This window comes from Emydura macquarii, unplaced genomic scaffold, assembly GCF_026122565.2.
Source record: "Emydura macquarii macquarii isolate MOO-44397 ecotype Brisbane River unplaced genomic scaffold, CSIRO-AGI_Emac_v2 contig_2676, whole genome shotgun sequence".
Taxonomy (NCBI): domain Eukaryota; kingdom Metazoa; phylum Chordata; order Testudines; family Chelidae; genus Emydura; species Emydura macquarii.
This window is the reverse complement of record NW_027132813.1, coordinates 22,099,255-22,111,807: the sequence shown is the minus strand read 5'-3', so window position 1 is coordinate 22,111,807 and position 12,553 is coordinate 22,099,255. Positions and strand designations below refer to the sequence as shown.

At 39.9% G+C, this 12,553-nt stretch overlaps 1 long non-coding RNA gene across 1 annotated transcript; it reads right to left on the bottom strand.

The window, feature by feature from the left end:
• Nucleotides 1–5,535: 5,535 nt before the first annotated feature.
• LOC137164530 (uncharacterized) lies at nucleotides 5,536–7,245 on the bottom strand. Its single transcript, XR_010923074.1, has 2 exons — nucleotides 7,056–7,245; nucleotides 5,536–5,840 (listed from the first exon to the last, which is right to left on the bottom strand). It is a non-coding gene; the product is annotated as an uncharacterized lncRNA (long non-coding RNA).
• Between the last annotated feature and the right edge of the window lie 5,308 nt (nucleotides 7,246–12,553).

Below are 12,553 nucleotides of genomic sequence, written 5' to 3'. Positions count from 1 at the left end.
AGTGTGCCCTTCATGGCTGAGCTTGGCATAGCAGCCTCATCAGCTCCAGCACCCACTCTCAGTGCTCTCCAAGCCTGGGATGGCTTGCCCCTTTTTCATGACTCAGCCTGCCCCGTAGGTTGCTTATAGTACCCAACACTGCCAGAGTAATGAAGATTGCAATAAAACAGAAATCTAATGACCTGGTCTCAGACATTCAGCCCACCCTGGCTTGATTGTCTTACACAAAGGAGGACAAGGGCTTTTTTACTTCCCCTTTCCTGGGGGTCAGTAGAGGGAACCCAGGCCCTCCTTCTTCTCTGGGTTCCAACCCAAGGGGCCCTCTACTAAGGATCTAAGATCTGCTTCTGTAGACTTGCTGTTGTTTTCCTGGGCCGCTTCCTACCTCCAGGCTGAAGCACAGTCCCCTTGGGCTCTCTGGCAGCATGTAATGTTTCACAAGGTAGGCCTCTTCTAGCTATTTCTCTTCTAGCTATCTGGGAGGTCTTTCCCTAAGCGCCTTTTCCTGGCAACTTCACTCTGCTCCTCTAGTCTGGAGTCCCCTTTCTCTAGGAGAACTTCCTTTCTAGGAGCAGCCTTTCATCTCAGCTGTTGTTGGTCAGCCACTTAGTCACAGCTGGGAAAGTAATTGTTCTGCCCATTACCCCTTCATGGCTGCTGCAGCATGGGGTTTATACAACCCACACCACACTTCCCTGTTAAACTGATGCCTGAAGTTAAGAGACCATTCTGTATGTATCAAGTTAAACCTCACTGGATTATCTGAATGTTATTTTCCTTTGAGATAACTGGTCACACCTACTTTATATAATTCATCTTCAAAAGTACTCAACAGAAACAAAGCTTAACTTAATTTTCACACCAGCCGATGATACAGATCATTAAGTACTGTTCCTCCAGTTTTTGGAAGAATGGTATTGTAGTAAACTTCCTTGGACTAAAAATATCACAGCCCCATTCTCTGTTCAGCTTTTCAGCAGTACTCCTTTAACTTGCCTCTCCTCATAACTGTACAGTGGTGCTGATAGCAAAGCTTCCTTGCACTTATTTCAAGAAATGAGTCTTGCTGGACAGGACATACAATAATCAAAGTAAGACTATAACCAAAGTAAGGCTATTATGGGTCCACATTTTATTTCTCTTACCCAAATAGAGGAAGTGAAGGATTTGTATTTTTGTCACTATTTAACAAACTGAGCAGCAATGATATTTAGAAATGTCTGAGATGACAAAAGTTTAATGGATTAACAGGAAAAAAATAAAAATGCATCATAAGGAGTTGACAGGAGACTGGTAAAAATATTTACATATCTACAACCAGAAAATTGATTGGTTTTAGAGCTAATAGCTCATTGAGGCCCTAACTTATTCCATAGAAAAATGTGAATGCTGAGCATTTTACAGAGTTCAAGTACATCACTGCAAGTTCCTAGGAATTCCATGGACAATTCCTAAGCATATTAAACAATCAGAAATCAAAGAGGAATATTGTAAGAAGATTTGGCTTTTTGGGTTATGGGGCTGGATGCTTTTTTTTAAGTTCATTTTGTGATGAAGTGATTAGTGATATGTAGAACTGAGGGCGAATTTTATAGTTATTCTAGTCTGCAGCATCACCACCTCAAGATTTGAAGTACAATTTTTCAAAAGTGCTTAAATGGAGTCAATGAGAGTTAGACTCCTTAGTTGCTAAATCACTTTTGAAAATGGGACTTGGGCTCCTAAATCACAAATGCTTTTGAAAATTATAACTGTGATTCATTAGATCTTAAGCTAAGCAGGACCTACATAACTTCCAGTATGGAAGTAGTTCCATTTAAATGAATGGCATTATTAGAGTGCAAAGTTAAGCATGCAGGCATGTCTTTGCAGTATTGAGGTTTGAGAAAGTGTGTGTCTTTGTATTTTTAATGTTTGCAGTGTTGTTATATCCTGGGACCAACATGGCTATGAGAGAGACACAAAGTGGTCCAATAAAAGATACCTCACCCAATTTCTGTCGGTGAAAGAGACAAGCTTTTCAGCTACACAGTGCTCTTTAGGGTTCATTATCTTTCCCAGCTTGTCTTTCACCAACAGAAGATAATCCAAAAAAATATATTACCTCACCCACCTTATCCATGTATTTTTAAGAAACAACATCCTCTCAAAAGAATGACAAATCTGTGCTTATATATATTTGTATACTCCCCCACCCCCACTCAACTCCAACTTGTGTGCAGTACAGTCTGTACAATCAATATGTTAAATTGTAAAGCACTTTGGAATCAATTTGAATGAGCAAGTCCACAATATTATAAGCTCATCATTGTCAGTGAATAATGTTATATTTATTGTAACGCTAAAATTAAGTGATCATGAATATTATGAATATCTGACGTGGAAGCGTTTCCATTCTTTGTAGTCCATCTTGATCTATTAACCTTTTTAACTGCAACCATTAATTTGTTTTAACTAACTATAAATTGCTTTTATGGTTCAGATGGAAAAGATATAGGTCATTATAATCCTTAATGAATGCTCTGCACAGCACTTGTCCACATACTGACAACACTAAGCCATTTATATTTAGGTTAGCTTCAAAATAGAACACAATGTTTTAAGCCACCCAATGTTTATACTTCTACCTGTTTTCCCCTGTATTGTGAGGCACCTCGCTCACTTTTGGCCTGGCTAGTTAATTATAATAATATTTATGCATTATGGACCAGTTCCAAAGACCACTGAAATAAATAGACTCCCATTGACTTCAGTGGGCTTTGGATCAAGCCCTCTATTATGTTCTCCCTAAAAGGAAGAATCCAGTGACTATGCTGAGCTTTGGTAGGCTAGTTTAGGTAGATTTCATGTGACTTATCAAGTTGCTATAAGCTGTTAAATTCATATAGTACCAATAATGTACTAGCAGTTTTCTGCAACTACCCCCTTTGTTAAAGGAGACAGAGGGCTTAAGTCTGTTCTCATTAAACTAGGTTTACAATAGTGTAACTATTTTCATCAGTGTCAGATCAGAATCAGTGCAGAAAACACAAAAATACAACACTTCTTTAAACTGTGGAACAAACTGCAATAAGGTATCATTCAGACCAAGAGCCTAGCAAAAAAGAATGATGAGACCATCTAAAGTCACTTTAAGGTTTGTCTACACAGGAAACTATAACAAGTTAGATAAATCAGTTTAGCAAGCAATTTCATTAAATCGGTGCAGCATCTTTGCGTTGATACTCTTATCTTGGTTTAGGGATGTCTTACATCAATTTAGTTATTAAGTCTAAATGCAGTAAGTTATTGTTTTACATATGTTACTGAGTCTGTATCTTAGGTTATATTCCAAAATTAAATGCCTCATAGAAGCTTATGTTGGTCCTAGACAATAAAGTATTTTTCTTAGCAAAAGTGACTAAGGTGGTTAGTTTTAGGTCATCTTACCACTTTCTTGTTTATGTCTTTTATATGCAAGACTAATCTGCTTTGATTTTATCAAGGACTGAATCCCATGGAGCCATATTGTGCTACAAGAAGGAGGAGAATAACTATCTTCGTTCCCGTTCCTTTGGAGCTGATATGTGACTGTACTGCCTACCTCCTGAGGCCAAAAGCAAATCCATTTAAATTGGCACAAGTTCTTAAACATTTGTTAACCTTGAGGTGTTTTTAAGCATATGTTATCGCTGTTAATATTCAATATATTAACAGCAATTCAAGAGAGTGCCACAAACAGAGGGAACCTCCATATGTCTAATGATGGCTTTTAAACTTTGTTTGGGTAGAGACAAGAGTCTGTTTGATCATACCAATTTCTTAAGAATGAAATTTCACTCATGCCTGACCATTCCCCTCCAGTAATGGAAAGGCAGAACTAGAAGCTATTTGATAGCTTCTCATTTTCATAGTAACCATCTTTTTCTGAAAGTTTATTGTCAAAAAGAAAGTGACCCCAATAGAACTCCTTGCCTTCCAACATGCCCGAGAGCTAACTAGACTAGACAGCGGATGCTGTTTCAGTGATGTGCATTTGGAGAACTCCGCTGAGCTCAACAGTTTTAAAAACAGTACAGCATGTTCTAACATTACCAGCCCCAACACAAAACACACTATTGTTTCCATTTTCCAATGATAGAGATTTTTTTATCCTCATATCCCCTCACAAAAAATGCTATGGGTTAGATCCCCTGCTGTTGTAACTGGGCACATCTCCATTGATTTCAGTGAAGCTGCATCTAGACTAATAACTTGTTAACAGACATCTTCTGTCCATTTAAAATCCAATTAGGTGGAAAAGATCAATATTCTAAAGACTTTGTTTTGCCTGTACTTGCTTCTTTAGACACAAGACCAAACAAACAAACAACAAACAACACCTTATAAAAGTTCAAAAGATGGATAAAACTAAAATGTAACCTGAATACAGTAGTCCAATAATTCAAGTCTCCCTTAATAAGGGGACAAATAGCCTTTATGCATATAAATAAAGGTTTTCAAGGTTACATATGTATTACACATGATTTGCAACATTACAACATCAAGAATAGAGCTGGTTGGGAAAACCTCAAAAGAAGATGTAGTTCTGTCTAAATTGACATGCTTTACAAAAGTGTACTGATTTCACTGAAATTTCATTTAGCAGAAATAATAATAAAAACTTCAAATAATGTTGAAATGTTCCTGTAATGGGGTGCACTCACCTCAAGTGCCTCCTGGCAGTTGGGTGTGGTACTGCTGTCCTTTTCGGACTGTGGCACCCCCTGCAGATTGCCAGCCAACTTTGGTGGGTCTTCCATGGCTAGACCCTCCAGCCAAGTCATAAAGTTCAAATGAATCCCTTCTAGGGTATTAAACAATCTGATAAATAAACAGTCTATTTGCACTTACTAGGGCCTTCAGTCCTGGTTCTGGTGCCTTTAAATGCACTCCTTTCCAGTTTCCAGCTCAGTCCTATCCCTTTCATGGGATTTGTGCTAATTTACTTGGGGTCAGTAGGGGAACCAGAGCCCACCCAATACTCCAGGTTCCAACCCAGGGGTACTACATGCAGCAACCACTTACTGCTTTCTGTAATCCTTCCTTGAGCCACTTCCCACCAGTCCTTTTATCTTCAGCCCTCAGAGTCAACAGCCTGACATTCTTCTCTCAGCAAACCCAGCTATGTAAGTTCAACCAGCAATAACTTCTGGCTAATTATCACGCTCCTTTGACCAGTAAGAAACACCTTTCTTCGCTCCTCTACTCCCAGCCTGGATCTGACCTGCTAAGGTCCTGCAGTGCCTTTTATCTGAGCCTGCTGGGCTCTGACTGGCAGCTTTTGTGAGGCCTCTCTAGGCAGGCCTGGAAGACCTACCTTAGCTGCTCCTTTCCTGGGGCAGGGTATAGTAGGATCACAGGGCCTCTTGTAGGGAGCTGCAAATGCTGAGTACACCCAGTCACAGTCCCACGTTCACATTTTTTAAATTAAAAATTTCAAGTTTTTGTTTTGAAACAATTTTTTGCTTCTATATCTTTTATCTTGCATTATACAATATAAACTAGAAGTCAAAGTCATGCCAAAACATTTTAATCAATCAAAAATATTCTTTTCTGGAATTTTCTTTCAAAATTTTCTGGTTTTGTTCTGAATCAGAATGAAAACACATCTCGAAATCCTTCACAAAACAGAATTTCTGTCCTCCCCATAGTTCTTGTCAAGATGCTGTATCATAGCTTTGCAGGCTCAGTGTGACTAAGTGTGTTAAAGCATAGAAAATTACATCTTTCTGCAGGTTTCTTTTGCGGATGGGCAAACAGTTTCAAAACCGTTCTACATGTAGCCTTCCCTCCTATGGCCAACAGCACAGAAGCAGACACTGTGAAATTGAAACAGAAGGAAAGACATTTAGATAGTTGCCTGCCAAACTGTTGACTGATACCTGGACAGCTGTAGGGGCTAGGCCAGAGGAGGAGGACCTACTTCTGGGCCAGGAGACAGACACATCTGGAGAACCAATCACAAGCCCAGAAAAAGCAGCTTAACTTCTTTTGCACAAGTGAAGCCCACCAGTTTATGTGTGTGTGTGGGGGGGAGGGGTGGTTCATGCAAATTAGTTAGCAATATTCTAAAAAGTTTTTGTAATGCACAGTGAACATTTTTATCCAGTTTTTGTTATTGTCTTTCATTTATTTTCATTTCCGATATTGGAAATTTTCAAAAATGTTTTTAAAAAAAGAAATAATTTTAAAAATCCTACCAGGTGACTAAGCTGACATGGTAGCAAAATTAAAAAGGAGAAAAACAGGGAAACAAAAAACTGTAAAAGAAAAACCTTTTCCTCTTTTTTTTGTTTCGCTACTGTGTAAATATTGATTGATCATTTCTGAGATTTTTTAAAAATGTATTTCAAAGGTTTTTACAAAATATTTTCAGAAACTCTCACCCTGAAAATGAAAAACAAATGCAAAATGTTGATAAAAAGAATCAAGATGTTCAAAAAACTAAAAAACCAACAGAGCAAAAGTGATTTCAAAATTTCCATGTCATTTTAAAAAATGTTTTGATTTGATCTACAATTGTCCCACTAACACAGGCAGTGATTGGTGGGATGGCCCACTATGCATTCTAGCATTAATGATAGTTCTTCACAAACAGTATCTAATCTGTTGTCACAACCCTTTTTGAAGTAAGTATTATCCTCATTTTACACCTGGGGAAAACTAAGGCAGAAAGGTCAAACAGCTTGACCAAGGCCACAGACAGAGAATGTGTCAGGGCCAGTATTAAAAGACAGGAGTGCCTTGTGCTCAGTCCCGTGTTTAATCCACTAAACCACATTGCCTCTCACATTGCTCAGCTGCCCCTATTTTTGGTTAGAGGTCATACTGGCAGGGTCAGTGGGGGAGTTAATCACATCCCTGTGCCATCAGCAGCAGCCTTGGCAGCTCCATTAGCAGAGCTGCAAATTGATCTGAGGTCTTTCTGAAAATGGAGGGATTTTCCTCTCTTCTCTCACCCCTCAGCTTTGTTTTTGAACGTGGTGAAATGATACTTTGCTATTGTTCTTCCTCTGTATAGATATTCAACATACCTCGAAGTGTGTGCAGAAGTCAGACTGAGGAATCTCCCTTCACCCAGTTTAATCTTTGCTGAAGCTATGCTCATTTGTGTCATCAAGAAGGATGCCACTCACTGCGGATTGTACAGATCTTCATAAATGATTGCCTCGCTTCTTTCTTGCATCCTTTGCTCAGCAGTGAAATAGTTAACAAATCCGACACCTAAATTACCATCACTAGGCTCCTGAGTCAAAGTTACATTGAGATAAACTGAGGTAATTTATAATTCTTTGAGCTATAGTTTCATGCTATCTACAGATTCAGGCAGACATCAATTACATCCAGTTCACATTTGTAAGGTTTCCTTTGTAAACCTTTGTATAAGCTGGAGGCTTATTTTTATGAAATGAAAAGTTTAGAGTCTAGATTTCCAGATGCAGCAACCAGGGAAAAATGCTGGTTCGGTCAGCTTCTGCAAGCTGATCCAATCAGACCACAGTGCAAGTGTCAGTTAAAACATCAAATTTGCCTCAGATTAGAGCTAAAAACAGCATTTGTTTGAACTAATTCTCTAAAAGAGTCTAAGGCTGCCGAGGGTCAGGTGCTCAGCCATTGGGTTTCTTAGAAATCCGCGGTCCTTTAATACCTGGCACTTAGAAAAGATGAATAGTGTGAAGAGAACAACAAAGTGCCCCGATGCCATAGTGATCAGCTTTATATAAATGCCTAGAGACAGAGAGAGGAACCTGCTGTCTTCAATGGGAACTTGGCCCAATTAAGGGCTTCATGACTGAGCCAACAGTCAACATCAATAATAAAATACAGCAGCAGTTTCCCCATCTCCAGCCCAGTCTCTGTAAGCTTTTGGGAACAAGTGTATCTTATCTGAGCCAAGGAGTAGTTTTTCACCTTGGGCGAAATGGGAGGTGAATCTGCTGACCTCTGCCTGGATTTAATTTACGTTGCTATAAAAAGAAGATTTTGTTTTGGTGCTGATTTTTAAAAAACATTCTGTGATTTAATTGAGTGCATGTGAAAGCAAGAGACTCACACCACTGGATGAGGCTGGGCATTATACAGGCAACAGCCAGACAGGCCTTGCCATCTATTTCTCTGCCAACATACATTCATCTTCGTGGTGCAGAACAGTTGTATTCCACGACAGCAATTTTATCATTGCCATGAAGAAGAATATGCCTGACCAAACACTCCCATCTTGTGGTAGCAAACTTCCCACCAAAACACGGATCAGCATACTCACTTGATGAAGGGCAAAAAAACATTACACAATGTTATTCTGATAATGACTTCCCTCTGCCATAGACTGCTCCTTGTGTTTAGTTCATACCATCATCTGTAAAATATTTCAAATAAAATAACTAATATTACGAATAACTATAGAGAAACCCCATGCCTCTTGGGACCACATCTAATGACTTAAGATTTGCAAAATATTCCATTATATTTTCTCATTTTATAAGGCCATGAATCCTAGTAAACAAAGTGACACTTGAGTGATACATAGTGAATTTTAGCTGCCTAAAATCCTCGGCAAGCAGCAGTAATCTTTTCTCTCTTTCAGAGATAAAGATATTTCATTGTGCGTCTTTGCACAAAACAGGATAAAGCCCAAGTGTTTTTCCACACTGTCAGATGCAGGTCCCTTTTATCTCATTTTTACCTCCTCAGGGACATGTACAGTTTGATAAGAAGACAAGTGCAGACTGAGATGTCTGGGTTCTATAATTGGTATGGTGTAAATATGTATTTGCTGATCACAGCTGTTATCTTGAAGAAGAAGGATGACTGACAGGCTTTCTAAATCTCTGATGTATGTGTCATGGTGGGTTATGCTACAGGATGTGTTTTAACCCTTAGGAAACCTGGCATAATGCAATGTTCACAATATTCTGCACTGCAAACATAAAAACAAATTTTTGTGAAGGGTGATCTCTTGTTAACGACATACAGGAAATCTTATTCACTGACTAAGGAAGCAGTTTCTAACAGCCCTGGGATCTTTGAGCTTTAATCTATAATTTGGGGCATACACATCACTTTTATCAACTTTACCCCTTGGATCAATATATTGTTTTTAAACAATATATTCAAGGAAATTTTCTACCACTTTTCTGATCATTATTATCTAGTAAAAGATTAATCCCACCTTCTGATACTCTATAGGATTTGGATCAGGCTCATGAATTGTATGGGACATCTGTAATTTCTTAACAGAACTGTTGACTGCTTAGGTGGGTCCTATTGACGGTAGCACTGTTGGCGCTGCTGGATCAATTCTGCGGGATCAATTGAGCGTCGGTGGAGACCTGCTCAATTGATTTGGAATTCGAAGCCACTAATCTACTCCGCAAAAAGAGTAATGCTGCATTGACGGCAAGAAATGTACCTTGCGTATCTCCCTTCGACTGCCACTGAATTTCGTCGGCAGTGTAGACCATGTAGCTCAACTGAAGTCAAGAGAGCTACAGTGATTTGCACTCACTAAGGATCTGATTCCTTTTACTTTGGAACATCCCTTGCTAAAGAAGGCCCACGTTTCTCCCCAAGGGTATGTGAATACAGGACACAAATTACGATGCTGTAAAACCTTGGCCCTTATGTTTTGGGGCTAGACCTTCACCTGGTATAAATCATCATAGCCCCACTGAAGTTGACAGGACAATGCTTACATCTGCTGAAGATCCGGGTCATTGTTTGTTAAGCCAAATGTGAGCTGAAAACAGGCATTGAAGTAGAAGCCATAGAATTATTGGCTGTACAGCCTCTGAACCAGATCTAGGATCTGAGATGGGTTTTTGGGCAAACACCAGTTTATGAGATAATTTTGCTCCATTACAGTAAGTTGTCTGTTCTGCTTATGGTCTAAATGAGAGTCCCGTTCTCTCACCTTTCACCAGCACAGTGAAATTTCTGTAACAGAATCTGCATATCTGAAATATGAAAAATTGCCTTAGGAAAAAGAGTGCATTTGTTTGGAAATGGCCAATTTTAGAACATACACAGCATTGGTCAATACCTATCTGAGATCAAAACTTGTGTGCTAAACTTGCATTATAAAGCTGTTGTGGAAAAAAAATTTTGGTACATGCAGAGTACCTGATCGTATCTTGGCAGTTTCTTTTATTTTTTTCTTCAGAATGGGAGAAGCTATTAGCCGTACAGACCAATTCCTTGATAAATCTCAATTTTACAATGAAATATATTTTAAAGCTATTTTCAAGTTAATAAAAGCATCATTAAAGTTTCTGACTGACCCTGGATCACAAATCTTCCAATGCTGTCTACCATGCCAGGCAGAACTTCAGTCGAACATAGAGTCATAGAGTTCAAGGCCAGAAGAGACCACCAGTATGTAATACAAAAGTATTACAGTTTACAGGAGACTAGACTATTATGTGCTACAGGTAGAGAATAGGAGGGATCGAGGTGCACTAGCACTGAAGGCCCCACAATGGCAGGGAAATTATTAAGTGAGATATACTCAGATAATCCTGGCAAGTGACCTGAACCCGCACACTGCAGAAGAAGGTGAAAAACCCCCAAGGTCACTGCCAAACTTACCCAGGGGAAAATTCCTTCCCAATCCCACACATGGCGATCAGTTAGACCCTGAGCACATGATCAGGAACCAGAAGCCAACCACCTGAGCGAGAGAAGGCTCAGTGCCACCTCAAAGCACTGGCTCACCCTCTCCAATACTCCATCTCCAGCCATGGCCATCTCTGACATTTCAGAAGAGGGAGAGAAGAAAAAAAAAAAAAAAAGCAACCTCAGAATACACTGGGTGGGGGAAAATCCCTTCCTGACTGCTGCAGATGGCTGGTTGAAACCCTGAAGCACGAGCTTTTAGAACATCAGACATGAACCCGAAGAGAGCCTGGAGTCTGTTGAGTCCTGTCGCCCATCATCACAAGCCATCCCATCATACAATCACACTCATACATTTGTCCAGCTTTTTCTTAAAACTAATTAAGTAGTTTGGCCCCACATCTCTTATTGGGAGGCTGTTCCAGAATCTCACTCTGATGGTTAGAAACATCTTCTAATTTCCACGCTGAATTTGTTCATGGGGCTGCCCAAAGCATGGCTATCGGTCCACACAGATGTCACTATTCTGGGTATAAAGCACAGAAAGGATTTTCTTAAATACATATTTTAATCCCTATTTTTAATCTCAAAATTTCACACTGGGGGAATGTACTGTTCGGACAGAGATGAGCGCTTACTTGCCAAATCTCTGTAATAGAATTCAAAATCCCTGTGGTCCTACAAGCATCCCTCAAGTACGGCAGAAACACAACTCATGATAGTGCATAGTTTTACTGGCACTCATTGGAGACAGCTCACATAATTCAGTTATGCCTTTGCTACCTGTGAGTAATCTGACTGTTTGAAATGCACAGCAATGAAATCCTTATATCACACCACATACCAGCATGAGCTTGCAGAATTGTCCTGAAGCCCAGTTGCACAATCCACTCACCCACCAAATAGCATTTTACTTGCCCATTCATTCTAAAACCTCTTGACTTGTTTCCAGGAGAGTAAAATGTTGCAAGACTGATAGATCAATGATACCACTGAAAGATGCTACTGCACACAGCACAGTAAAACTCTAAGGGAGGCAGGCTGCTGACAGGAGCACCATAAGGGAGCTATAGACGGGGCAGACAGAGACTGTGGGGGAGCAACCAGAGCGCTTTTAAAGGGTTGGCAAACCAGCACTAGAATTTTTTATGACACCTGCAGTGACGAGACCTAGCAAATACCTTGGAAAATACTTTGGAAAGGCCCAGCCTTGGAAAATTCTACTTGCCCAATTGTCTCTGTTTGGCTAAACAGCCAGATGAGCCAGTATTTTATTGAAAAATATCATACTGCAGTGTAAAGGGAGCTTGTTTCAAGCTCATATCCCACCTTTCCTTTCCTCTCTCTCTCTCTTTGGTGCAGTCACCAGTCAGGTTTGGGGCTAATCTCACACACATACAAGCACCCACCCACTCACCCTTCAAATGAGATTATGATGTAGTGACCTCACTTTGCGGGTTATCTTTCTGTCTCAGCAGCTCAGTGGAGATATTCACTGGGATTCCAGCAGTTTGGGACAGGGCTAAATTGAACCACAGGAAGCTTCCCCTCTTTTCCCCCTCCCTGGGGAAAAAAAAAAGGCTGAGAAAATACAACAAAGCCAGCAATCACCTTCTGGAGATGGAAGTTCTCAGCAGCTGCAGAATGACATCTGTTGCAGATTTAGGGAGACAACAGTAATATAAACAGGGTAAGAATAATGCTCTTTCTTGGGAGATGTTTAGATGAAGGTGAATTATTAAGAGATGGTGCTACTTTGCAGTTTTATCTTTATCAGAGAGCATCTCATTGTGAAGTTCTCTCTTCCCATCTAGCAGTTAGTCAGTCAGCATCAACTGAGTAGCTTTCCAGTGTCGTTTCTATTAGAAGAAGGCAATTTTTAAAGACACCCATGATAGATAATGGCCATGCTGCTCTTATG